General features: G+C 38.4%; 1 protein-coding gene across 23 annotated transcripts in view; it reads left to right on the top strand.

The window, feature by feature from the left end:
• The first annotated feature begins 4,254 nt into the window (after positions 1 to 4,254).
• The window catches only part of ZNF280D (zinc finger protein 280D), a 97,678-nt gene continuing 78,876 nt past the window's right edge, over positions 4,255 to 23,056 (top strand). For all 23 annotated transcript variants that reach the window (XR_012414992.1, XR_012414991.1, XR_012414993.1 and 20 more), the window contains exon 1: positions 4,255 to 4,426. The gene's annotated coding sequence lies outside the window, so the exon portion shown is untranslated. The remainder of the gene's footprint in view (positions 4,427 to 23,056) is intronic.

Here is a 23,056-nt window from a genome sequence, read left to right as displayed (position 1 = left end):
AAATAAGATGGTGAATATGTATCATTATCTCTGTCACACTTAACGATGATTTCAGTTGCAGGTAACAGAAAATTCAACTCAAATTGGCTTTGTTGGGGAGGAAAAACTTTTCCTTGTACCTTTTGAGGTTCTATAATTGGGGGCCTGTGAATTAAACTGACAAAGGACAAGAGAAGACAGATTTTAATCACATATATGTAAGGGAGATCACAAAGAAGTGTGACTCCAGAGGCTGGTTAGAATTTGGGGCTTATAGACTGATACTTCCCTGAAGGGGAGGGGGAGAAAAGCACTTATGGGAAAACAAATGACTTCTTAGAAGGGGAAGGAGCGGAAAGGGCACTTATGGAAACGACTTTCGGGAAAGATAAATGGGCCCTTTGGAGAATAGATGGGAGATATCATAGTTTTTTGACAATGTCTGTTTAGATGTGGTGACAATTCTCACAGTCTCTGACGGTGACTCAATCTTCCTTGGTTGCTCCCTGGAGGGAATTTATAACAATTGAGTTCTTTTGGGTTCTTTTGAAAGGCTCTGCTTTTAGGTAGATAAGGGATTTCAGGAACTTAAACATATTCAGCTCAAAATAATTTTTATGCCACAATGGCTTATTCTGGATCCCTTCAGCTTAAACAACAAAGGGAATTTATTGGCTCATAAACCAGAGAAGTCTAGAGGTAGTATGGGTTCCGGTGATGTTTTATTTGAAGGTTTATGATTCTCTCAGGGATTGGCTTCCTTTCCCTATGATTGATTCTCCCAACCATTCCTCCTCCACGTGTTGGCTTTATTTTCAGTTGGCTCTACTTAGTAGCAAAGGAAAAAAAAAAAAGAGAGAGAGAGAGAGAGAATGTAGCTCTTCCAGTATTTACATTTGAATGCTATACTATTCAGAGAAAAAAAATAACTTCTCTGTTCTTTGCTATAAAACAAAAATCCTAGGCTTCCCTCTGATTGGCCTCTGAAACAAAACTAGTTCAAAGGGTGAGGATAACTCTGATAACTTTTGGCCAGTTGGACAATTCTTGGACCTGTTATGGGGTGTATTACGTCTGTCCAAATTGCATAGATGAACACAAAGTACTTGTGGAATGAGAGCTGGGAGATCACCCATATTCATTGCAGTAATTCAGGTAGGGATATGGAGCATAATCTCACTTAAGGAGAATGAGTACTGTGAGGATATCTATAGCAAGTGTGTAACATGTAAAATAGGCTGAGAACGTAAGTCAGAGAAGCTCGTAAAAAACGATGGGAAAGTTCAGACAGTAAGTCAGGAGAACCAAAAGAATGGCGTTCTAGAGGCCAAGGGCATATGATGTCAGAAGTTTGAAGTATGATGTCAGAATCATCCAAATAACTTCCTGTGTGCTGATTCTATACTCAGGATTCATCTTTTGTAATTTGGCTTCTCATGTAAATGTTCCTTTGAATGAAAATGTTAACCAGCTTTCTGGTCTCCATGGCAGTTGTGTTTTTCATGAACAACAACAAAAAACAATTGCAATTCTCATTTACACATCAGTCTCAGTAAGTTTGGTTGGTATGAATCATCCCGCAGGATTCAAATTAGTTCTGGAGACTGGCAACATTGAGCTTTTGTCTCTACAAAGTGAGGACTAGACTCTAGAATACAGAGTGCAATCTTCTCTTTCATCCTGTTACAAATAAAAATAATAGGATGCCATCATTTTGTTTTATTTTTTATTTTTATTTTTTATTTTCATAGGTTTTTGGGGAACAGGTGGTGTCTGGTTACATGAATACGTTCTTTAATGGTGATTTCTGAGATTATGGCGCACCCATCACCCGAGCAGTATACACTCTACCCAATGTATGGTCTTTCATGCCTCACTCCCCTCCCACGCTCTCCGCGGAGTCCCCAAAGTCCACTGTATCATTACTATGCCTTTGCATCCCTACAACTTAGTTCCCACTTATGAGAACATACAATGTTTGGTTTTCCATTCCTGAGTTACTTCACTTAAAACAATGGTCTCCAATTCCATCCAGGTTGCTGCGACTGCCATTATTTCATTCCTTTTTATGAGGATGCCATTGTTTTGGACCAAACTCCTGCACTAAGCCCCAACAGACTAGACTAAAAATCAACATGGAGTTACCCATGCTCACAAAACTGAAACTGAGTTGTTATGTGGCCTTCTGAGAAATCAGGAGAGAGGTAACAGCCTAATTTCCCAAACAGGCCAGTTTACACCTTCAATCCCCATAATAATGAAGTTCCCTGTTTTAACTCTTGTTTGTTTGTTTTTGAGACAGAGTCTTGATCTGTTGCTCAGGCTGGACTGCAGCGGCAGGATCATGGCTCACTGCAGCCTTGAACTCCTGAACTGAAGGAATCCTCCTGCCTCAGCCTCCTCAGTAGCTGGGACTACCGGTACACACCACCACACCCAGCTGCTATTGTTCTTACAATAGTAACCTGGAGCAACCTGATATTAACCAATCAGTTTTCTTTCTATTATTCTGTCTCACTGCCCCACCTTACAAGGAAAGTAACTTTGAAATGACCAACTTGTTTTTTGTTGTTTCTTCTTTCTTCAGCCCTTTTTCTGTCTATAAAGCCAACCACATCTGCTCCATTCAAGGGAACACCTATTCTGTTTTATGGAATGAAGTGGTGCCTGAATCTAGAATTGCAATAAAGCCAAGTGAGATCTTTAAATTCGTTGTAATTTTGCCTGACACTGTAGCATGCTTTGCTAACCTGTAGGGACTGTATTTGAAAAACGACGTCTGAAGAATATTTCAAGATTTTGGAATTTTTAAACTTTCCATGTTTGCTGTTTTGACTATTTTCTGTCTTTTCCTGTAAAGTTTATTTTCAGGGCCAGCAGGAAAGGGAAAGCTGGGTAGATGATCCCAGGCCCATTTGGGAGAAGGCTAGGTCATGGTTACCTCCAAGTACACAAGATCTGTAGGAGTGATCCAGGTGGCCTTTGGGGAAGATTAATTTGGGGGCAGTAATCAACATGGAAACTACAATAATGATAAACACTTGAGGAAAGCTAGGGAAAGCTGGATGAGAGAGAAGAAACTGAATTCAAATAGGAAGACGAATTAGCAAGATTCAGTGATTGAACAGGGTGTCTGTTAAGGATCCTACCAGGCAAGATTTCAAGTCTTGGTCACTCACAAGCTGCACCAGTAATGCCATTGCTCTTGAGAAGACAGTCAGTTTAGGAAACTTTCCTTACAGATCAGAATACAACTTTTAGCAAGTATTTATGCAAGCAGTATCTTGGCAAGTGTTCTTCTTGTAAATTCTTATACTTCTCGTTGTCATAACTTTTGAAAATGCTATTACAGGTTAATGTCCAGATGGCAGAATTAGGAATTAGAGTGTGAAAGTTAATCATTCGAATTGGGTCACTCTTGTCATAGCCAACTAAAAGAGTGGAGAAGCCAGTGGTGGGGGAAGCAGGGCACATAACATTGCTCCAAGAATAGAATTCTCTGCAAGCCTGGCTGCTGAAACCACCTGCTGTTACCTGAAGTAAGTTTTACCTTCAGGTTTTAGCTTCTGAAAGAACCTGCTGCAGCTGTAGGGCAAGTTTTACCAACCCCCTTCACTCACCAATCAGAACTAACCAGCTGCCCAAAACTTTACTGTCAATGAACTTTCTGGAAAAACAATAGATAACTTTTTTTTTTTTTTAAATAAAACCCTCCAACTCCTCTTTGTTCTTCTCACATACTGAAGACCACCCTGTATTTGTAATAACCTGAACTTGCAATTACTGTGTCCCAAATGAAACGCTAAATGTAGAGATTCGTCTCTTCGTATTTGACTTCGACAGGGTCGCAAGCAAAACCACACATTTAAAACAGACTTGGTAAAATCAGCCAATTATGAAAAGAAACGGACGATTCCTTTTTCTCTTCTGATTTAGTCTTCGCCCCGCAGCCTCCACGATTCTTTCGAACGGCGGTTCTACCCCGTGACCTTTTCACTTTCCAAGTCAACGGACTGGGGGTCGTTACACACGCGGAGGACCCGGAACGCACGGCTCCTCGCCTGCAAATTCCGAGCAGTCCGGATTTTGGGGCTGCCGCCCGGCCACACCAACGAGCAGCTCGCACCCACATGGTGACCGGGCCCTGGCCCTCGCCCCCGACCGGCGCGTGGGTCTTCGAGGGCCCGCGACGCGGCGCACATGTCGGTGCCCGCCTCCCGCGTCGGCGACAAGACAGGGAGCTCGGACACGGGGAGTCTGACCCGGAGCCTACCCATGAGGCAGCGCGCCGGCTGCACGAGAGCCCCCCCTTTCCACGGCTCGGCTGCCAGCTCCGCAATGGGAGCCGCCGCCGTCGCCGCAGTGTAGTTTTTCGTGCTCCTCCTTTTCCTCCTCCTCTTTCTCCTCCTCCTCAGGGCTCCAGTCAGGCCGATCCGCTCCGCTCACGGTAAGCGCCCCCCGCCCCCGCCCGCCCTGCGCTGCAGCAGGCAGAGGCCCTCCCGCGCGGCCTGCGCCGCCTCACTCCGGGGGCGCTGGACTGGGGGTCTTGAGGCCGGCGCGGGTCGTCGGGAGCGCCCAGGGCGCGGGGGAGGAGACCGGCTGCGCGGCGGCGGCCGGACCGCCATCTTGCGTCGGCCCAGGCGGGGGAGGAGGGATCCCGGCGCGACGCGGCAGCCGCCTCGGCTGCTGCAGGCCTGGGCCGCGCGGGCCGCTGCCTTCTGCTCCTCCACCACCTCCCCTCCCAGGCCTGTGCGCCTGTAATGCCCCAGCCTGGTTTTGGCTTTTCTCTCTGGAGGCAACTCCCTTTGGTACATTTTGTGCCGATGTTTGGCCAAGACCCATGCTTCTCACACCACAGCCCACCCCCGTGTCTCTTCAGTCGTAGGAAAGGAGACCAAAAGGGGGTTCGGGATTTGCAGGCACAGGGCCCCTCATTTGGCCCAGATGACCGGTCGTTCCACGTTTGCACCCTCATTTTTGTCAAAGGGACCTCCCCTGCTCTGCCATAGAATTCCCGTTATTGTCTACAGAAGAAGGGCCCTGAGGAGAAACGTGGAGTTGGAGACACAATTTTCTGAGCTTTGCAAGGTTCACTTACTGAGACGGAAAGAATGATCTCACTCTGAGGTTTTAGCCTGCTCCAGCGGTGGAAGGAGTTCCTCCCAACTTATCTCAAGTTTTAACGCTTTTAAGGAGAAATCTGCTGGAGAGGAAAAACGTCAAGGTGAACCCGCTTCTGCAAGCACGGGAGACCTTTGGCCAAGAGTCTTTGTTTGCGAAGATTCGTTAGTTAAAAAAAAAAAAAAAACTGTCATCTTAAATATTTGGCTTTATTGTTTTCAGGTTTGGACAGAATTTGTCTTTTTTAGTGCCATGAAACATAAAATGGAACGCTGGAAGGAGAGTTTTAAAGCACAAAAGCTGCCTCTTAGCATCTGTAAGGTGTCCTGCTTTGGGGGACTACTGTGCCAACTCCAGCTGTCTCCACGCAGAAACTTAACCAGGGAAGGCACTGGTTTGCTTATACCATTGTTAGGGCTGTGCGCCTCTGATGTTTTAACATCATTACAAATACCGTTGTAATTGTGTCTTGCTTTTGTTTCTTTCTTTGATAACCCCTGATTTGTATCTCTTAGCAAACCCTTTTGAAGTGGTCTAGGTTGCGGGAATCATTTTGCAGGCAAGGAAACAGCCTCAGGGAGAGGACTTGAATGAGGTCACTAACTAGGAAGAGCCAAGGCCAATTATATTAATAGAACCGTAGGTCTTCTGACTCCTTCTCCAGTGCTCAACGCTAGTATATACCATTTTTTGTGGGAACGAAGTAGATGAGAATAGGCAAGGAGGCTCACCTAAAGATTTTAAGAAATACTACTCAATTGCCCTTTCGTTGATATTTTTATGTTTTACTTTTGAAATGCGGGTGTTATGTTGCCCAGGCTGGTCTCAGACTCCTGGGCTCAAGCTGACCTCTCAGCCTCCGTAGCTGGGATTACAGGTGTGCATCATCTAGCCTGGCTTTTATATTTTTATTTTCGAATGAATTTATTAACTTTGCAACTTGTTATTTTTTTCGAAAATATTGAAAAGTTAAATAGCCCATTTGAACACCATACCTACCACCTAGTTTTAACGCTACCTTTTTGCCATATTTGCGTTTTCCACTTCCCTCACATTCTGTTTTCCGAACATTTTCAAAGTGCGTTACGGATATGACAGTTCAGCCCTAAATGCTGTATGTGTGTCAGTATGTATTTTGTAAGAGATCAAGGCCATTTTTCTGTGTAACAGTACCACAATCACACTTAAGAAAGTGAAGAATATTCCTTACACTCTAACATGTGGTGTAGTATATATTCACATTTCCCCCCATTTCTTCGAAATTCCTTTTCAATCGTTTTTTGTTGTTGTTGTTGAGATAGGTACTTGCTCTGTGTCCCAGGATGGAGTGCTTGGAGCAGTCTTGGCTCGCTGCATCCTTGACCTTCTTCCTGGGCTCAAGCCATCCTTCCACCTCAGCCTCCTGAGTGGCTGGGAACCCAGGAGCACACCACCACACCCAGCTAATTTTTGTATTTTTTGTAGAGATGGGGTTTTGCAGTGTTGCCTAGGCTGGTCTCAAACTCCTGGGTTCAAGTGATCCACCTGCCCCGGCCTCCCAAAGTGCTGGGATTGCAGATGTGAGCCACAGCACTGGGTGACATTGATCTTTTGGAGAGACCAGGTCTGTAGTCTTATAGAATAACCCATATTCCATGTTTTAGTGATAGTTCCTCCTCATAGTGTTTAAATTTGTTCCCTCTATCCTGTTTTCTGTAAACTTGGAATTGGGTCTAAAGGCTTGAATATATTCAGGTTTAATATTTTTTTTGATAGGAATACTTTGTAAGTCATGCAGTATACTTCATTGCATACAACATCCAAAGGCACATAAAGTAGGCTTGTCTTACTAATAATCCTAAATTTGACAGGCTATCTTTCCATTGTAAGCATTTCCTTCTGCAATTAGCAAGTAATTTGTGGTGTGATATTTTGGCATTAGGGTAAGAATTTACCTGCAGTAATCTGATAAACACAGTTGGGAGCAGTCCTTTAGGTATGGGTTTGGAAGTTAGGAAGAAGGAGGAGTGGAGACAATTCTGGAGGAAATGCTAACCTATCTACTTTAGGGAACTTGGAATGCTACTGTGTGTTGGCATCAGAGCCTAGGGAGACTAGGAGAGAGGAGGCAGAAAGTAGATGTCAGAAAGACTTTGCCTTCTTTGAAAGTTTGCTTAGGACCATTTTAGCAGTAGTAAGCTATGGTAAATAGAAAAGTTCTGAAGTAGTTTGATGTTGAAGGATTGCAAGTGCTTCAACTGGAACATCTGTCCAGTTAGGCTACTAATCCAGTCTTTTTTCATTCCAGTGTTTTATTAATCAGCATTGGCTCACTGAAATAGCAATTTTCACAAATGAAAAGTCAACTGTAGTTTTAGGTGACAGGAAATTGGAAATTTCTATTGACAACATATTTTGTTATTCCAAAAGCAAGTTTTGGAAGATGAGGAATGTTTTTGATATATTCACTAATTAAATATATAAATCCTGAATGGTTTTTTTCTTGCTTTAGAGAAGAATTAAAAAACTGTTTGAATTTTCAGTCAGATTTCTTTAAATAGTGATTTAAATAATGACTTGATTTACTTAGTGCCTTGTATCAAAAATTGTATGTTTAGAATTTTAATTCATTTCTCCAAAGCAATTTTAAGGATTCTCTTAACCCTCAGTATAGGAGGAAAAGTATACAATTATCATTATCATCTGGGTCAAAAGGGACTGTTACTTTTTTGCATTTTAAGTTATGTATAATTTATAGGAGTAAAAATATATCATAATTGGAGCTTTTAATAAGAATTTAAATATAGCAATTCTCTTTTTATATACTTAGAAAAATAAAAAACAAAATACCTATTTCATGCATTTAATTACATGACACCCCTACAACAAATATACATCACATTTGAACGCTTTATGTAAACATTCTTATTATTTAATAACACCCATTTTTTTCCTTTTTGAGTTTTCGTATCTATAGAAAGAACATCTTCCTTTCTTCCCATTTTCAGATATGTGCAAAAATCATTCTGGTTAGAGGATAAGACAACATTCCCTTCCTAGTTTCTGCAAGTTATTTTCCTAGTTGCATGAGGAATTTCTTCTTGGTAACTTACAGTTTTGTAACTGAAGCTTTTCCCATACAGTGAAAGTATACTCTGAACTAATACCAGTCATAAGCCATCTTCAAGTCATTCTCTTCCAAGTATTGTTTCTGACCCACTTTTTGAATGTATCACTCCTGTAGTCTTTTTGTAATACAGATCACTTCAGGTTAATTTATGTAAGGATTTAAAATTCATTGATGGTTGAGATGAATTGAGCTGAGAATTCTGGGTAGGTATAGTTTTCCTTAGGACAATAAGAATCATGAAGTATATTCGAAATCCAGATTTTGTGCGATTGACTTCTTTTGCTTTTCCATTTGTGAAAATTCATAGAAGTTCAATGCTATTCTTCATAAGAGTGCCAACAAGGAGAGTTTGATGCTGTATGATATTCAGCCAAGTCTAAATTTGTAAAAAATTTGTCACAAGTTATATGTCTGACAGAGTTTTGAAATTTTTCTGGCATTTCCTTTTTTTTTTTTTTTTTTTTTGAGACGGAGTCTCGCTCTGTCGCCCGGGCTGGAGTGCAGTGGCCGGATCTCAGCTCACTGCAAGCTCCGCCTCCCGGGTTTACGCCATTCTCCTGCCTCAGCCTCCCAAGTAACTGGGACTACAGGCGCCCGCCATCTCGCCCGGCTAGTTTTTGTATTTTTTAGTAGAGACGGGGTTTCACCGTGTTCGCCAGGATGGTCTCGATCTTCTGACCTCGTGATCCACCCGTCTCGGCCTCCCAAAGTGCTGGGATTACAGGCTTGAGCCACCGCGCCCGGCCACCTGGCATTTCTTATATATCAATCTTGATTCTGCTCTCATACCTTTTCCAAATCTCTGTGTAGATCTACATTGTCCAAGCTTATCATATTTCATTGTCACCTGTTGCTCAGATTTTCATTTCCTGTTTTTTACCTTTGAAGGTATTTCTACCTGAAATGGGCAACATCATCTGAATGGAATTACTTATAGATGCTCCTTGAATTACGATAGGTTACATCCTTGATAAACCCATCATTAGTTGAAAGTATCATGAGTTGAAAATGCATTTAATGCACCTAACATACTGAACATCATACCTTGGTTTAGCCTACCTCAAATATGCACAGAACATTCACAGTAGTCTACAGTTGGGCGACAGCATCTAACTTAAAACTTATAATAATAAAGTGTTGAATATCTCATGTAATTTATTGAGTACTGTACTGAAAGTGAAAAACAGAATGGTTGTATGAGTACTTGAAGTAATGAATGCACTTTGACACCATGATAGAGTTGAAAAATTGTTTTAAGTTGAACTATCTTAAGTTGGAGACTGTCTGTACTTAGCACCTTTCATACATGACCCTGGAACTATTTGTCTTATGAATACTGATTCTAAATTTCAAATGCTTCCCTAATAGGTTCTTGCTTGTCATTCCTTCTGGGTTGCCTTTTTGCGTGTACATCATCAAAATGCGATACTGGAAGAGTTTTTGAAACCTTTGATAGTTCACAATTTTGTTGAAGACAGTACATCTATCTTCTTTGCTCCACAATTGCAAGATATTTTCAATTTCAGATTTGTAAATAATTAGAATGATCAATCCGATGAATTTTTAAAAATGTCTTCATTTTCTGTTTCCTTCCAGTCACCTTTGCATACACCTGCATTCAATACTTGTGCACTTAAGCGTTGTATCAAGGCTGGGTGTGGTGACTTATGCCTATAATCCCAGCACTTTGGGAGGCCAAGGCGGGATTACTTGAGCCTAGGAGTTTAAGACCAGCCAGGGCAACATAAGGAGACCTTGTCTCTACAAAAAATAAAAACTTAGCTGGGTGTAGTGGCGTATGCCTGTTGGCCCAGATACTTGGGAGGCTAAGGTGGGAGGATCACTTGAGCCTGGAAGGTCTGGGCCGCAGTGAGCTGCGATTGTGCCACTGCATTGCAGCCTGGGTGACAGAGTGAGACCCTGTCTCTTAAAAACAAAATTGTATTAAGTAAAATTTTAGCACACACTTGTAAGGGATCAAAGACTGTCACATTTTCTTTGAGCAGAACAGCATGGTCCATATTCTTAATGTAAAAATACTGTGTGATGAAGTTCTTCCCGCTGAATGAGAATGCCATATTTCCTTTTCGTTTTTAGAAATACAATGTTCTCTTATCGATTAAGTTTGAGAGAATTTGTCTAGAATAACTCATCTGAGGGCTCAGTCTGAGATTTCCCTTACAAACTCATTTTCACTACCATCATTAAGAGTCTAAAGTGTGCTATCCATCTTTGTGTTAATCTTCTGGTTCATCTAATAGTTGTGAAGTGCCTTCCTCTGTTAATTTTCTTCTCCCATTTTGGTCAGAAAATGAAGTCTGAGTTCTTAACTGTATTCAGTGAAAACTAAAAACAGATGAAGGGGATCAGAATATGCCACTCAAGCATAAGGATTATTTTGAGTTGAAGGGAAGTGAGAATCAATAGATGCAGGAAGAGTTCTGTGCCCTCCCCTTATTTGCCTAGTAGTAGCAGAGCATTAATTTCTATCTTTTTTCTTTCCTTTTTTTTTTTTTGAGACGGTGTCTTGCTCTTGTTGTCCAGGCTGGAGTGCAGTGGCATGATCTCGGCTCTCTGCAACCTCCATCTCCCGGGTTCAAGTGATTCTCCTGCCTCAGCCTCCCGAGTAGCTGGAACTACAGGCATGCATCACCATGCCTGGCTAATTTTGTATTTTTAGTAGAGGAGATTTTGCCATGTTGGCCAGGCTAGTCCCAAGCTCCTGACCTCAGGTGATCTGCCCACCTCGGCCTCCCAAAGTGCTGGGATTACAGGCATGAGCCACCACGCCCAGCCAATTTCCTTCTTGCAACAGGGAGGAAAGAGCAATTCTTTTCCCTTGAGATGGAGAGTCAAGGCAGAGATGAGTTTGTATAAACAAACTTTACTGAAATAACTGTTATCTTCCATTAGTTCTCCCATCTTTTTCTAGCCACTTTCCCATGGTTTATTGTCCCTGATATTCCAAGTTCCCTTTTTTGGGGGAATTAAAACAGTATAAAAGCCCCTACGTCTAACTACTTGTTTGAGTTTCACTTCTTTTTTGTGAACTTCTGTGCATGTAAATACTAATAAAAATTGTATGTTTCTTCTCTTGTGAATCTGTCTTTTCATAGTTTAATTCACAGGCCATGAGGTACTGAACCAAAGATGATAGAGGAATTGTTTTCCCTCCCTGACATAGACTACAAAAATGTCTTCAGTTTTCCATATGTCTTTGAAAGTTGATGCAATATTTTTGCAAAACTATAAGAAAACTGGAAAATAAATGAGAAAAATGAAGGCTAATGCATTAGTGATGATTTATTTCACTATTATTCTTTTAGGCAGTCCCATTTTCTTATTTTTTTAGCGTAGTTGGGATTAATTGATGAACAATGGTGAAATAATACCTAGAATGATGGAGTTAACAAAATATTTCAAGATGTAGGAAGAATAAAGTCACTAACATCCCATAACGTATTTTAGATTGATAAAAGGATTCTGTTATAGACCCACATAATAATTATAAGATATAAAGAGTTTTAATCTATTTAAAAGTAGTAAGTAAATTTTCCCCTCTTTGTTTAAAGATCTCTAGGAAACAATGTGAATAATAAAATGTCAGTCTTTCTAAGTAGTAACTGCTGAAGAAAGAAAGTAAAAAGCTAAAATAGTTTCCTTTGGACTCTGATAGTACACTGAACTTCAATGGTTAATTTGGACAGTTAGAGTTCCACCCCTCTCCAAGACACACATTAAACCTACCTGCCTCTTCTACTTCCATAATAGATTTTTTTAGCCTGTTGTACTTTAATACATCTCTAATGAATATAGGCAGTACCTAGAAAGTTATTCCTTGAGGTTTCTTTCTAAAGTTTTTTTGTTGTTACCAGCTTGTTGTTGTTTTTTTTAAACCTTTCTTCCAAGCTTTACCTTCAGAGACCTTTCATAATAAAAAATTATTAATTGGAACCCTGGCACATCAGGTGTTGTATTTAGACTTTTTGGTTAAATGGATTACACCAAAAGTGTATTTCATTTCAGTCATTTTCTTTGCAAACATTCCTGTTTTTCTGGTTTTGTATAACAGGATGAAGACAAAGTGATTTTTGGGATGATGTATGCTTTGCTGCTTTGTATTTGTAAATACAATGCCTTACATGTAATTAATGTTCAATAAATACTTTTTCTTAGTGTTTTTTTTTTTTTTTTTAAATCACCTGAATATTCCCCAACAGTTTAAAATTACTGATTTACTTTTTGGGTTGTTATGTAACTTACACATTTTTGACCAGCCAATATAGTAATTTAGCTTTCTTTTTTAAAAGGGCTTTGACTTGTGTTTCTCTAGTACAGTAGTTCTTTAAATGTGGTCTTGGGCTTGAGACACTTTGAAGGATTCTACCGGGTCCTCCCTTTATCACATACTTTTCTTGTGAAGCTGTATTTTCTTCACTTCAATGGAAGAGTGTAGTGCAACAGGTTGAATGCAGAAGGTTGTAAGAGAATCCAGCTGTCTTTATTAAGACATATTAATGAGGTATGCAAAAATGTAGCAAAAATGTAAAACAATACCACTCTTCTCCAAATTTTTTGTTTTGAGAAATACACTTATTTTTTGTAAAAATATGTAATGCTTTCATTATTATCATCTTTAAGTAAATGAATGCATATTGAAAAAAATTTCTTAGGTTTGGGGTTTGTGGACTCCCAGGCAAAGATTCCATCCGTAAAGGTTAGTCAACCACACATCTTTTTTTGCTCAGATTTGGGATTTTTTTTTTTTAACGTTATTAACTGAATGCTGTTCAGTTGATATGCATTTTGACTAGGGCTAGTCACCAAAGCAAAGATGATTAGTCTATGAACTAATTTGCCTCTTGCTTCTAGGCTTCACTCCTGTGCATTCCTTATTTTGTGGGTTACCTTTGGCAAGTCTAAGCTAAGCCTGGAGGGGCTTGGGAGAGGTCTGGGGGTTTTAGGTATAATCCTAATCTCTGTTGTATCTCTTGCTTTGTTTTTTTACTTGCTCTGCTTTTCCTATTCAAGGTTTAAGATTATCTGACTCTCAGCTATACAGGATTGCTGACTGCTGCTAGAAAGGCCCTCATAACCAAAATGCAACACGGAAATAGCTTTCTTACATTCCATGAGAAAAAAAATAGACCTGACAACTTTATTGAATAGAAAAAGGTCAATAAGAAAACTGGCACTACTTTGGTGACACTACATTGTAGTGTCTGTTCATTTGAGAAGTTATACGCGAGAGATGTCTTTCTGTTCTTTGATTTCTTTTTTTTAGTGTTTAAGAGATTATAAAGTATGCTCACAGTTACCATATTCCATCATCAGAACAAATACTTCTTTGGAAAAGGTGGCGGTATCATCATCCATCCTTTACAGATGAAGAAATCAAGTCTTAGAAAAAGTTCATTTTATTCATTGGAATAATACTGGGTGCCAGATACCGTGTATTCATTTTATAAGATATGGTGCCTTGGTTTTCCCTCACTTCACCCTCAGCCTTTTTATCTCAGAATTACATGTTCTCTTCTATTTGGGCTAGACAGTGCAGGCTAGCCTTACAGGCTGGCAGTGACAACAACTGTTAGAAGTGCTGGCTCCTAAAGCATTTGACCTATTCTGCACCTCACTGCACCTAGAAGCTTTTAGCAGTAGGATAACCTAACCCAGCTCTGTATAGGTTGATGGGAAGTTATTAAAGAATTTGGAATTGGTAAATGACAGAATGAAAGCATTATTTTAGTAAATTGTTAATTTGGGGGCTCTTTATTGAAGAGATGAAAGCAAAAATCTGGATGCGGAGAGACCAAGTACAGATAGTCCCCACCTTAAGATGGTTCAACTTAAGGTTTTTTGACTTTATGATGGTGTGACAGTGGTATACGTTTAGTAGAAACTGTACTTCAAGTTTTGAATTTTTATCTTTTTCTGGGCCAGTGATATGTGGTATGATAGCATATTGTGATACTAGGCAGCAACAGCAAGCTGCAGCTACCAGTCACTCACATGATCATGAGGGTAAACAACTGATAACATACGGTATACTATGTTGTCAGATGATTTTGCCCAACCGCAGGCTAATGTAAAGGTTCTGAGCACGTTTAAGGTAAGTTAGACTAAGCTGTGATGTTCGGTATTTTAGGTGTATTGAATGCATTTTCAACTTACGATATTTTCAACTTACGATGGGTTTAATCAGGACATTACCCCATCATAAGCTAAGGAGCAACTGCATAAAGTGAATCTTATAAAGTAAATCTGTTTCACTTTAGGTGTGAGGTTCTATGGGCATGGCCAAGTATTGAGTGGATGGAGAGGCAAGGGTGGTGTGGGAAATATTTTGAAGGAAGTCTATAGGACTGGGGAATTGACTAGATATAATTAAAAGAGGGAGACATTGAAAAAAAACCTCCAGGGATTCAAGATCGGAAGGATGCCGGGCGCGGTGGCTCAAGCCTGTAATCCCAGCACTTTGGGAGGCCGAGGCGGGCGGATCACAAGGTCAGGAGATCGAGACCACAGTGAAACCCCGTCTCTACTAAAAATACAAAAAATTAGCCGGGCGCGGTGGCGGGCGCCTGTAGTCCCAGCTACTCAGGAGGCTGAGGCAGGAGAATGGCGGGAACCCGGGAGGCGGAGCTTGCAGTGAGCTGAGATCGCGCCACTGCACTCCAGCCTGGGCAACAGCGTGAGACTCTGTCTCAAAAAAAAAAAAAAAAAAAAAAAAAAGATCGGAAGGATGGCAGTTTCATTAGTAGAAAAAGGGAAATGTAAAAGTAAAACTAACTTTTATAATTTAAGGTAAGACTCATATAACATAATTTCACCATTTAAAAATGTACAATTCAGTGGCATTTAGTACATTGATAGTGTTGTACAACTGTCAACACTATCTAATTCCATAATATTTTCAGCTCCTCAAAAGGAAACCTATTACCCATTATTCTGGATATTAGATATAAATAGAATCAAACAATGTGTGACTGACTTCTTTTACTTTCAAGGCTTCATGTTGTAGCATGTATCAGTGCTTCATTTTAAAAAATTGCTAAATAATGCTACATTGTATTAATATACCACATTTTATTTACTAGTTGAACATTTGGGTTGTTTCTGCTTTTTTTGGCTTTTATGAATAATGCTGTAGAAATAATTTCTATTTTAAGATATTGCCACAGCTACCCCAACCTTCAGCCAAGCAATACCCTGATTAGTCAGCAGCCATCAACATGGAGGCAGGACCTTCCTCCAGCAGAAAGATTATGACTCACTGAAGGCTCAAATGAGCTTTATCTTTTTTTTAGTAATAAAGTAGTTTTTATTAAGGTATATATGTTGTTTTTTAGAGACAATGCTATTGCACATTTAGACTATACTATAGTTGTAAACCTAACTTTTATATTCACTGAGAAACCAAACAATGCGTGTGACTTGCTTTATTGCAATATTCACTTTATTGTGGTGGTGGTGGTCTGGGACAGAGCCCTCAATATCTCCAAGGTGTGCATGTACTGAATTTGAGGTGTTTTTATTATTTTTAAATATCTAGATAGCAGTTTTCGGTAGTAAAAGAGGAAGGACTGTGACTTAGATGAGATGTCAGGTTGTCTTTCTCCGTCTGTGTTCTTATAAATAAATAAATCCCTGAGGTTGGGCATTTTATAAAGAAAAAAGGTTTATTTGGCTCATGGTTCTGCAAGCTGTACAAGTAGCGTGGTACCAGCATCTGCTTGGCTTCTGGTGAGGGCCTCAGGCTGCATCCATTCGTGGAAAAACAAAGGGGAAGCTGTGTGGGTAGCAATTTATAAGGTGAGAGAGAAGCGAGAGAAAGAGGAGGGAGGTCTCTCAGGCTTTTTTTTTTTTTTTTTTTTTTTTTAAACAACCATTTCTTGTGGGAACTAATAGACTGAGAACTCACTCATTACCGTGAGGACAGCACCAAGCCATTCATGAGGGATTTGTCTCTTCCATCCAAACACGTCTCATTACCCTACCTGCAACATTGGAGATCAAATTTCAACATGAGGTTTGAGAGACAAACATTGAAACTATAGCAGAGGTGATTATTTTCTGATCATATAGGCTGCTGTTGAGAATTGATAGGTGAGACTATGGAATTTATTAGATCTGCTGTGGGGAACAGTTTATGTAGGACTGAGGTCTAAACTTTGTGGAAAACCTGTTTTTACATTATTTAAGGAGGAAGTAATCTGGAGAATCTGTAAAGAGTTAAAAAGGAGTAGGTGAGTACACAGGACTGTTGGTGTATAGAAAATTACTGAGCATGATATTTCAAGAAATGGGGTTAAAATAGCTGTGAGATAAACAAGGAAAATGCAAATGAAGAAAAGGTAATTTGATTTGGCTATTGGGAGGGTTTTTGGGATCTTCAGGTGGATACTTGCTTTTAGTAAAGTACTGTAGAGTAGATAATGCTATAGCTGCCCTGCTGTGCTCAGCTCAGTTTTGACTGACAAAGTGGGTAGCAGTAACTAGAGCAGGTGGTTTGCAACCTGGATCAGGTTTGCAGGAGGTTATAGTTGGGTGAAGAGGAAGTGATGAAGAGATTCCCTGTACCCTGTGTGAAAAAGTTTTCGTTCATAGCAAAGCTTTTAATAACTGTACTGATTTAGATTCGTTTGTAGATTTAAGTAGTCTGTTGAAGCGTAGCCTTTCTATGTATTAATATTGTATTAAAAGAACTTTGTGTTTACAAAAATGTTAAAATTCTAAAAGGTTGAGTTATCATGATGCTATAATATTTGAGATGTTTGATCTGAATCGGTGTCTGTGAAGCAGGTGATTTCATTGAGAGTTTTGATTTAAGCCATCAAACATCTTTATTAAAATGAAATTAATTTAAGATTATTGGATGTTACTTTTTTAAAAGAATTTACTTGTTTTGAATAAACTCAAGACTTTTATTCTCAGTGTTGAGCTTCAGCCTAACTGCTTCATTCATTATATTGTACTTGCAAGGTCCTAGAAAATATTTGGATGTAGCAGGTTGATTACCAAATATTTTATTGCCAATTCAAAAATGAAGTTTTATAATTCAACATGTCTAATTAGAATAATTTTTTTTAGTGAAATAATTAAAAATCTTCCATATCTTTCAGTCTAGGCAGAAATTTACATACCTCTACTAGATGGAAATATTTTCGGTGTTAGGGTTGGAAGGGTTCTTGAAGGGATCTTGAAAGTGAACATTTTCAATCATATAATGCTTAAATTTTTCATATTTTTCTTTGGTGAGCTTTCTCACCTAGAGTTCGTCTTAGTTTTTGATATTTTAACTGCTAATTGTTTTGTTCTTGTATTGAGATGAAGTTTGCCTCCCTGTAATTTGGTATTCCAAATATTCCAGTATTCCTGGTGGAGGCAAATAGTGTCATATCTGAAATATTCAGCCTTAGAAGTGCCTGGGTTTGAATCCTTGCTCCTTTACTAAGTTTTGTTACTTTGGACAAGGTACTTACCCTGTGTAACTAAATTTCCACAGCTGTAAACAGGGGATGATGATAGTGTCTACCTCATAGGAGTTTTTGAGGATTAGATGAAATAATATATGCATTTAATGTTAGCTAATGTTAATAATTGTGTACTAATTACAATTATTTTATAATTATATATTTATCATTATATTGTATAATTTATAGTGATATTTTATATATATAAAATATAGTATATAATATTCTATTATAACATAGTAGAATGTAAGGAATGAAGTAATGTTAAAGCTCAATACTAGCAATTCTCTAGTTTGCTCAAAACAAGTAGATATTACTATTGTTGTTATTGTTACTTGAGCCACACAAAGATCAAGTCACCTTCTTTCCTTCTTTCTCATGACAAACTTTAAAATTTCCGTAAATAGCTTTTACTTCTCCCACCCTATAGTCTCATGTTTTTTAGGACTTTAGTCCTTTCAACTTGACCTAGACAAAGCTCTAGTTCTGAATTCCTTGTAGTGGACATCTGTTATTTTTGCCACCCAGCATCTATTTACCCTTACTTGGTTTTCCTTTGGAAAACCATTCTTTCCTCCAATCTTTATTCTTGTGCTTTTTGATTAAGACTCTCCCTCTGATACCAGGGAGAGCATGTGATGTAAGCCCAAACCTATCACAATGCCTTAGCATTCCCTTAGTGATTGGCTTAGTGAAGGGCATGTAATTTTAGCCAAGCAAACCAACTCCAATAATAGCTGGGTCTCTTGTCATTGTCCTGGATTTCAGTTTTGAAGAGTGTTAGACTGGAGCTGTTACAGTCATCCTCAATGGATATTATGAGGATAGAACCAATACAGAGGAAGCGAAGCCCAGGAATGGAGAAAGAAACCAGATTCACATGATATTGTTTGAATTATGTCTAGTTATTTTTACAAATGAGCCAATAAATATCCTTTTGCATAAACCAGTTTGAGTTGGGTTTTTGTTACTTATAGTTGAAAGAATCATGACCAATATGTAGTATTTCAAGTGGGGGTGTTGATTAGTATAGAATAGGGTAAAATGACCTTCTCTCTGATTTAATACTCAAATTCTGTTATTTTGACACTGTGTCACAAATCTGATATCAGTCCCCACTTAAAATCCCTCAATGGTTTTTCGTTGTTCTTAGGATAAGGACAGAATTTCTTAACACAGTCCATAGGTGCTTCATTGTTTAACTCTTAACTCTTGTCTATCTCTGTTGTCTTATCTCTTCCCATGTAACTCCTTGCTTTTTTTTTTTTTTTGTCACAGTGGTTTCTTTGCAGCTTTTCATATTTGCTGGCCTGCCTTTTGCCATAGGTCTTTTGCACATGCAGTTCTTTCCTCATGGAATCCTCCCTTCCTTCTCCTGTTTGCCTAGTTAACTCCAACCCTTTCTTCAAATAACAGCTTAATCATCACTTTTTTTTTTTTTTTTTTTTTTTTAGCAAAACCAATTTTGATTATACTGGCTATAATTCCAGATTCATAACCTTCATAGCACTTACCATTGTCATTTTACATCCCTTTGTATGAGTGTTTGTCCCTATCTCTAGACTACAGGTTTCATGAATGCAATAACTGTGTATTAATTTTTGTTCATTGTTGTATTCCTACCCGACACACAGTACATGTTCAATCAGTACAGCTGTCCCTTAGTATTCATGAGAGATTGGTTCCAGGACCCCAGTGGATAGCAGAATCTGAGGATGCTCAAGTCCCTTATATAACATGGTGTAGTACTTGGATATAACCTATACACACGCTCTCATATACTTTAAATCATCTCTAGATTACTTATGATACCTAATACAAAGTAAATGCTATGTAAATTGTTGTTACATGTTTTTAAATTTGCATTTTTTATTCTGTTGTTACTGTTTATTGGTTTTGTTTCTGAATATTTCAGTCCGTGGTTGGTTGAATCTGTGGATGTGGAACCACGGATAGGGAGGGCCAATTGTATACTTTTGGAATAAATGACCTTCCGTCTTATAGATCTTCTGGTACATCTTCAACAGTACATCTTCAATTTGTATTTTTGTTAATTTTTTTGGAGGGGGGCAAATACAAAACTGTTACTACCATTCGTTCTCTTATTGAGATCTTTTAAAACTTCATTCCATTTATTTATTTATTTAACATATTCCTTCATTTGTTTTTCGATCCAGGGACAGACTGGGTAAAGCCTCATTCTGCTTGTTTACATGTATTACACTCTCTACTCATGTATAAATTTAATCTGCACACAGGATAGGCTTTTTTCAAATTATTGCTGTAAATACTGCCCTTAGTTAAGTCATTCAAGGCATTAGAATACCCTTTTTACCCCTTAACCACAACTCTGTCTTCAATCACTATTATCTGTTGCATCACACACACAGCAAACTACTGAGTGGGATTGGGAATAGGGCAGGAGAGGGAATAGATTCTTACTTTGTACTCTATATACTTCTGTATGTTTGAACCATTTTCAGTAAACATGTTTTATTTTTTTAAAAACAGTGCTAATGAAAATATTTTTACTTTAAGGATTAATGTATATGTTTCTTCCATGATAGGGTATTTCCTAACCCCTGGCTAGTGTGATTGCTTTTATTCAAACTCCTAACCTAGAAACTCTTAACTTTTTGGTTCATAGGCTGCTATGAGAATTTGATGCACTGTCTTATCTTTCCAGAAATTGAGTATTCACAAAATGTTGCTAACTTTTATATTTCTGTGGTGCCCCAAACCTTATCAAGAACCTCTGCTGTACCACTTTTAGTTTTTGTAATTATAGCAACCATATCCTCTTTTATAAGATATTTATGTATTCATCATAATCCCCCTAATAGGTAGCTTTTTGAGATAGGGTCCTTTTCATATCCTATGAAAAAAGTGTTGCGATTTGCACCTTGCATTAGAAAGAAAACAATTAAGGATATTATTTTTCAAATTCTTAATCGTTAATATTATTAAGTATTTTATTGTCCTTTCAAAGTCTGATTGAGCTCACTAACTTGGAGAATTGTTTTGGCTTTAAGGAATCCATCTGGATTTATCTTAATTTCAGAGAATTAAAATGCTAATTATTTGATAAGTTACCTTCAGAGAACGAAGTTTTTTGTGTAAGTGAGGAGATGGGCAGGGAAAGCTGGCCTCATTGAGGACCTGGATTTTCCCTGTTCTAGTCCTGATCACCTTGAAGGCCACTTCTTTCAAGACTGAATTCCAACCTTTTCCCTTCTCTTTGCCTGTTCATTGTTAAGATTCTCAAATATGTAATCTTTTAAAAATAACATTTGATATTTTTGGTTTGTTTTAAAAATAAAAACTATGGTGTATCCATATATTCCCTTTTTAAAGATCTTTTCTTTCTTAGAGTGCTTATTATCAGGAGACAACATTCTTCATAAAAATTAGAATCTTTCAGAAACTGAGTGAGATTTATCTTCTGAAGTCTCTTAAGATTCTATAATCATCTAGTGTTTTGTCTCTAGTGTTTTAACTGCTGATCAGGTGTTTTTAATAATGAAGTTTGTGTGGCCCGAATGTGCCCTTTTCAAGAATAAGACTGGTTTTTAACAGTAACAACTAGACTGATTCTGAAAAAGATACTTAGTTTTCTAACACTAAAACATTTGTAAGAAATGCTTGAGGCACAAAAGAAAGTATTGATTTAAATTTCATCTGCTTAAAGATTGTAAATAAAAAATATAAAAGTTAATTTCTTTATAAAATTTCATAGCTAAATCCCTAAATTTTTAAAAATCATTTTAATCATAGGTCTCTCTTTTAATTATTTTATTATTGCTTATGATTTACATTTTCTATCACACAGATAGTGCCAAAGTAGATATCATCATTCACTGCTTTTCTAATCCTGTTACAGTAATTTCCAATTTTCCATAATGGAATCAACAGGCAATGGATAGTAAGGGGATATACAACAGTAGTTTTAACAATTGCTGTTTTTACTCAAAAGATTTCATATGATTGTAAGGTGATGAACATTAAATAAAAATTAATTTTCAAATACTTTCTTGAGATAGTTGGAAGTGCTTGAGGGATCACAAAATCAGGGTTTGAAATTTAGATTGGTATTCATAGTTAAGAATTCACTTTGTATCCTTTAAGTTCTATTCATTTGAGATTAGAATTCAAAAATGATAGTCCTCCATTTCAGTATGCCATTGGTGACAGAAAGACTAAAGAATTGCTTATAAAATGAAATAGAATATAAACAAAAGCTGATTTAAGTAGAATTACTTAAATGCCTGATTTCTTGGAAAATTTCTGAGAGTAAAAAATGAAAGATCAAACTTTACTGAACCAATAAGCCAGTGTCATCTAAATGATTCCACCGAAACACTCATTTTAAGTATATAAGTAAATTGTTAGTTTTTTATAGATAGAACATTATCTTGAGCTAACTTTATGAGTTAGTTGAAGTTCATTTTTATGTGCAATACTTATTTTGCATATAAATTTTTGCTATTTGAAATGGTTTTCTTTTTTGTACCTGTTTTTTTGTTAAGTTGATCATATCTTGTTTTTTTTGGCGTTGCCAACTTCTTGGTTAGTAATACAATCCCCAATTAAAATATTTTTACGATGGGGAGACAAAAAGAAAGATTAACTTTATAATGTGATTTTTTGGATTGTTTCATTGATTATATATCTTGAATTTATGGGATTGGGGAAGATGTAGAAGTTAACTGTTCTGCCGGGCATGGTGGCTCACACCTGTAATGCCAGCACTTTGGGAGGCCAAGGCGGGCAGATCACTTGAGTTCAGGAGTTTGAGACCAGTCTGGCCAACATGGTGAAACCCTGAATGTACCAAAAATACAAAATTATTCGGGCGTGGTGGTGCGCGCCTACAGTCCCAGCTACTCAGGAGGCTGAGGCAGGAGAATCACTTGAACCTGGGAGGCTGAGGTTGCAGTGAGCTGAGATGGTGCCACTGCACTCCAGCCTGATCAACAGAGCAAGACTCCATCTCAGAAAAAAAAGCTAACCATTCACCATGTTCCTCATAATCTCTTTTGTGTTTTAATTACTAGCTATTTATTTATTTATTTATTTATTAGAAAATAAAATACTAAGATACATGTAGAATGAGTGCTTTTTCTTACCTTTTCTTTCTTTTTTTTTGGAGTGAGGGTCTCACTCTGTCACCCAGGCTGGAGTGCAGTGGCCCAGTCTCGGCCTATTGCTGCCTTGACCTCTTGCAGCTGGGACCATGGGCATGTGCCACCACTCCCGGTAATTTTCGTGTATTTTTTGTGGAGATGGGGTTTTGCCACGTTGCCCAGGCTGGTCTTGAACTCCTGAACTCAAGCCATCCTCCCACCTTGGCCTCCCAAAGTGCTGGGATTAT

Source organism: Macaca fascicularis, chromosome 7 (genome assembly GCF_037993035.2).
Source record: "Macaca fascicularis isolate 582-1 chromosome 7, T2T-MFA8v1.1".
NCBI classification, from domain to species: Eukaryota; Metazoa; Chordata; class Mammalia; order Primates; family Cercopithecidae; genus Macaca; species Macaca fascicularis.
The sequence above is the reverse complement of the archived record's forward strand: the minus strand, read 5'-3'. Positions and strand labels throughout refer to the sequence as shown.